The 5960-nt window shown below is 33.7% G+C and overlaps 1 pseudogene; it reads right to left on the minus strand.

The window, feature by feature from the left end:
* Positions 1 to 2814: 2814 nt before the first annotated feature.
* On the minus strand, positions 2815 to 5448 carry LOC142554022 (uncharacterized; annotated as a pseudogene).
* Between the last annotated feature and the right edge of the window lie 512 nt (positions 5449 to 5960).

Here is a 5960-nt window from a genome sequence, read left to right on the forward strand (position 1 = left end):
CTTTGCCTACTGAAACTCTTAGTTACTCAACACAGTGAAAATACGATACAACAAAGTTCTAAAAAGACTCTTTTCAGATTACAAACTCTTCTTGATAAAATATGAGTGCAGTGAATAATTGTAAAGAGTGTAAGAAACAGTAGCACAAAATGATCTCCATAGATCAGATATCTGCTATGAAGCGTGTGCTACTTTTCTTTATGTTGAACTCGAAGATATCAAGGATTCGTGGTTTTTCTCGTTTCGTGAAATACAGATTGATTTTTAGAGATATTTCGCACTGTCTTCTATATGGGTTTGTTCCATATATATAGGTGACTGAGTTCAACGTCTTTAATCAGAAACTGTCTTCTGATTTCTGATAGAATCAGCTTTATTACCGAAATAGGTTCCTGCAGAAAAGCTATAAAACAATCAGTCCTGTTTTATACTAAAATCGGCAAAGTGAATTAAATGACTTCGTACAGTGATTAATGCTGCAATTAATACTTGTACTAGAAAAAGGTAACGGTAACATTTAAAGCTGATAACGTTAAGATGTCGAGTCTAATAAAGTCATTTCTTCTGCTTCTGATTCTATATCCGTTTAGGTACTTCTTCTGCTTTTCTACGCTACTGATTCTGCTTTTTAGTTATCTACTGTTTTAACGAGTGATCTATTGTTTTGATTTTCATCGCCACAATAAATTTAGATCTAACAGTTTCGAAACTCGTCGAAACTCATCTATGCATGACTTGAAAGCTCAAAAAACATAGTTCAATATTTTTATCGCTCAGTTGTTCAATTTCAGATGGTTCCACTCCTCAATTGTTCCTGAATTATATTTAGACAGAGCATCCATATATTTTGGATGTAATTGCACAGATCTGTCTCTTGTACCATAAACAATCTCCATCGCGTGTTGCAAACTTTGTCATGTCTTCGTATACGAGATTGTGTATTCAAATTTATCTTTCACTTGCTAGATTATATACTTAATCTCGAACGCATGATCACATCGTACAATGCCCAACAATTATTTGCCACCATCTCACTAATCAGGTTACGATGATCTATACAGACATTGGTAGAGATACATGTGTGTGGTCCACCATATTTTGTTATTTTACAATAAACTGTCTTTGACATCAAAGAAGCTCGAAGACCACATCGACACCTGATAGTAGATGATGTGTTTTTGCACTACAGTTTCCACAAAGTACTTGTGCTCTCAACAACACCATACTCACGTCCTGAAAACTCTAACCGAGTAATATTTCACAGACGCGATCAAATCATTTTATACTTAAAAATCATGTTTACAGCTCTTCTTTGTCTGGATTATAAAAGCTAGATCGCAAATCAGCAAGTACACCAATAGAATCAGGAACCTCCTCCCCAAATACTTTATCAAAAAATGATGGCATCTCATACGTGCTTGACATAAATGGTGGATGTTTTCTCTAGTAAAGTGGAATGAGGTCATTCACGTGATGATGTCCCCTCATCAGCAAAAGTAAACAGATTATCTTTTCTATCATCATTTATCTAATCTTCTTCATTATTCTCTTTTTCTGAAAACTCGCCATATGATATCTCTGGTTTAGTATCACTTGTAAAAGCATCATTATTATTTTCTTCATCATCTAAATAACGAGCAATTACATCAATCACATGATCAATTGGATCCCAACTTGTTCCAAAACTTTCGGCCCAAACAGCTGTAGTATTCGGCCAACACGTGGGATTTTCTTCGGATGAGCCTGTAATATATTGATCTCACGATCCACTTCCATGGTCCAAATTTATATTGCTTAATCCTTCTGTGACTTGTGGAATATATGACTCCGGCTCATTTAAACCCATGTACGTGGAAGTACTCGGTTGGTTTTGGAAATCAACTTCGGCGACGTGTGGAATATATTATTCATGTTCATGCCCCCGGAAATCAAGGTTCGTTGGCTCTATTTTCACATACAAAGGTAAGATATGCAAATTTTGGCATTGCATTATAAACTCTAAAACTTCTTCATCAACAATGTTGACATGTACTCATTCCAAGACGTTTTTTTTTCCATGAATGATTATTTAGTTGACAATTTGATAGTAAACTTCATTAGATCGATGTTTAACTTTGTACACAAAATTTGAATCAGCTTCAACAAACTAATAGATCGTAATATTCGAATCAGTTTTACATGTGATATATTATATTCCACTTATTCTTTCCCAATAATATCACGACCCAAATATAAGATAACACCAATTTTATACATGAAATATATTGGAAAAATCAGAAATACAGAATAATGTGTTTAAATTTTTTTTTTAAAGAAAAGAAAGTGAAATTGGAAAAGGATCGATAAAAAATTTTTAAACTGTTATGAAATGTGTGAAAGAACTACGAATTTACGGCAAAGACCTATAATTTTTTAAAAATTTCCTGAATAAAAAATCCAAGAATCATTCAAAGTTAAAGCATGTAATTGCAGAAAAATTATTTCTGGGAATTGTGCTCCAACTATGATAAACTTTTGATTTTTTCTTAAATTCAATTCACATGTTTAAATAATTGTTCATTTTCAGAGAAACCGTCAGTAAACAGGCTTACATTATAGTACATGTTAGTAAATGGACTTGCTTAACAAGACTATACCTTCTCTACTGTAAGGCGTGTAGAGTGACTAGGACAGGTAACTACCCGTTTGCACCGTCCAAGGCCAATGACAACAGACGCTGCCGTTTTATATTATTTTTGTAATATATCTTATTTTATTGTATGTTTAAATTTTTTTAAAAAAAAATAATTATGAAAAAGTGCCTGAATATAGGCCATATAGCAAAACATATAGAACGCTAATTAATATCATTCGGAGCAAAAGCATCAATTAGTGAAAGCAAATGGATAGTTAACCTCTAAGAGACATGATCGACTTGGTCCTCCAACTCAGAAACAGGTAATCATATGTCAATCATACCCATGTTAAAAATAAAATGGGAGAGAAAAATTAATTAAAAAAAATGATATACCAAAAAGACAACCGCGTCACCCGCTCCCCATAGCCATCAAGAATTCACCTTCGCAAACAACTTCACCTCCAACATATGCTTTTCCTTCCATCTTCGCAACTCCAAAGCGTTTCTGAAGCTTCACGAGGTTCATTCTCATAACTAAGGTGTCTCCTGCGATTACGGGCTTCCTGAATCTAACTTTGTCGACTCCAGCAAAGAAAAAATTATCGCGCGAGCCTCCTACTTCTGGTTGCAGTATAACCAATCCACCAACCTGAGCCATGGCCTGAGTTCAATAGAATATGTATCAGTTTTAGTACGAAGACAAGCTTTGAGAACAAAAGCCCGAGGGAACACGTGCTCATGTGAAAGTACAGTAGATGGATTAGTAGCAGTCAGATACCATTACCGGTTGTGTCAAACAAATAAAAGAAAGCTACCAGCCTAAACACGAAGTTGAACCTCATTTTCAAAGATATTTATTTTTCATGACAAAATTGCAGAGAAACAATTCTATAACAATCAGAATTTCGGATCATGTGTTTGCAAGAATTATTCATCATAAAGTTGGAAAGCAAGTAACGAGATTGGTATGCCTGGGATTTGGGAATGATACAGTCAATACATGAGGAAATCCAAGCAGAATGAAATAAGTACTAAATGTAAACAGGGTGGAAGCAGAGAGGAAACACCAAAAGGTAATATAAATATTTGGAATCCAGCACGATGTTCTTCTGTTGGTTACCATCAAGAAACTGAGCTTCGAAAAAGTTATGAGAAAAATCCATCCACTAGGTAGGGGGGACGGACAAGGTCATCCTCCCTTTCACTTCAATTTTTCTTAAAATTTGTACAGATTTCATATACAGTTAAGAGTACCACCCCAAAATTTTTATCATTTTGGTTTGCCCCTATAATGACTCTGCAACTGACCATAGTTAAACTAAATTTGGAAATTAAAAAGAAAACTTGGGTCCTCATTATTATATATTTCAGGGCCAACACTGTGGTTTTCGAGGTTTCTATTTCCTTTCTTATCCGCCACATAAATACTATTACTGATTCTTAAAAACATTTAAAAATTCACTTGTATTTCACCTCAATCAACTGCATGTTAGAGAATGTCACCCCTCCCCAACAATACCAAAATCTCAGGTTCAAAATCCTTTATCTTCTGCCTTGAGCCTCCATATGTATTTATGGAAGCTGGCCAATACACGGCCATAAACTACATAATCCACGATAGACAAAAAAATGTAAATCCAATTCGAGCTATGGTTACTTCGTAGATTGATAGATCCTCAAAACTTGAACACTTAGATAATCAATCCAAATTGTTTCAAGTTTTCCATCAGAAACTCTAGTATCTAAGGAAGGCACTAGTATATGAATAATTTACCTCAAAACGAATTTGAAATAAAGACCCAAAAACAAAGGTTAGCACCTCACATCATTATAGTTGATAATCAGAACCTCCAAACACGTCATCAATTGCAAATGTACCATCCAAAAACAAAGCATTAACAATGAAAGAACAAACATGATCATAAAATCAAGCAAAAAAATTAGCTTTGGTATAGACCCGAGTAACGAACATGATGTGTGATTAACAACAAACATGGATTGCTCACCTCAACCATGAGCACACCAGGCATAATTGGCCTCTTAGGAAAATGCCCAGGAAAGAAATTATCATTTATCGTCACATTCTTGATAGCCACAACTGATACACCTGGAGTGTATTCAATAACTCTATCCACCAGCAGAAAGGGAAATCTACAACATAATAAAAGATAAAAACCATATAAAAAATCAAATCTTCCGGGAAGATTATGAAAAAATATAATGCAATAATTACCATACAAATTAACAAAAAATATTAAGAAATTTCATTAACCGGTGAGGTAAAATTTCCCGGAATCTGGTTAATGTCCATGACTGTCGGAAATGATGGGTACTCTGAAAATATTAAAAATCCAGCGTTCTAAGTCATCTGAAACACGAAAGAAGACAAAACAAACAAGAATTCAAATCCTGGGATAAAGATTCATACTCAATTCAATTGGGGTTTCATCAGCTGAGCTGATATCACCAGAGGAAGCGCAGTCGGCGATAAAACCTTCGCGGGGCCTCTTGAAATGGGCGGAAACGACGTGGGATCCGGAAAGAAGAGCAGATGGCTTAACAGAAACAGAAAAAGGCGAAGCATTTCCAGTACTTCTCCGGGACACTGATGACTGCGCAGAAGTGAGGGTGGTGAAGAGATTTTGGGACAAAACTGAAGACGCCATTGTCAAGTGATTGCGAGTGCAGGCCAAGATTGATTGGGAGGTTGAATGCAGTTGTATAAATCGAAAGGGGCGAGACAAACGAGGTGGGATTTGGTCCCAATTGTAGTGTAGTTCGCTGGCTGGCTTTGGAGGGTGAGAGTTCGGATCGAAGAAAGAGACGTACCTACGTTAAATATTTTTTATAATTTATTTGATTTATATTTAAATATTGATCAAAATATAATTATAAAAAATAATAAAAGATTACATTGTAATTTTGATATATAAATTAAAAAATAAATTGAAAAATAAAAGAATAAAAAAATGACTTTAATTAAAATTGAACACATAACCTAAACCCCAAAAAACAATGACTTTATCCGCTTGAACTACATATAACTTACATTAAAATTTTAACATTTTATTAATATATATTATTAAAACAGACTATGACACCAAAGTTAGTTACTCTAAGTATCTCAAACTTAATAAAATAATATAAAAGTATAGATAGTATAGATATTATAGATTAATTAAATTATTTTTTGTAAAATTATGTTCGTAGATTTCATCATATTTTTAAATATATATATATATATATATAAATTTATTTATTTTGGAATCAAATTGTTAAACGAAATTTTGAAATAAAATTATAAATGTGATGCTTGAAAATCTTAAAATTTAATTATAAAATT

The sequence above is a fragment of the Primulina tabacum genome, chromosome 8 (genome assembly GCF_025594145.1).
Source record: "Primulina tabacum isolate GXHZ01 chromosome 8, ASM2559414v2, whole genome shotgun sequence".
Lineage (NCBI taxonomy): Eukaryota > Viridiplantae > Streptophyta > Magnoliopsida > Lamiales > Gesneriaceae > Primulina > Primulina tabacum.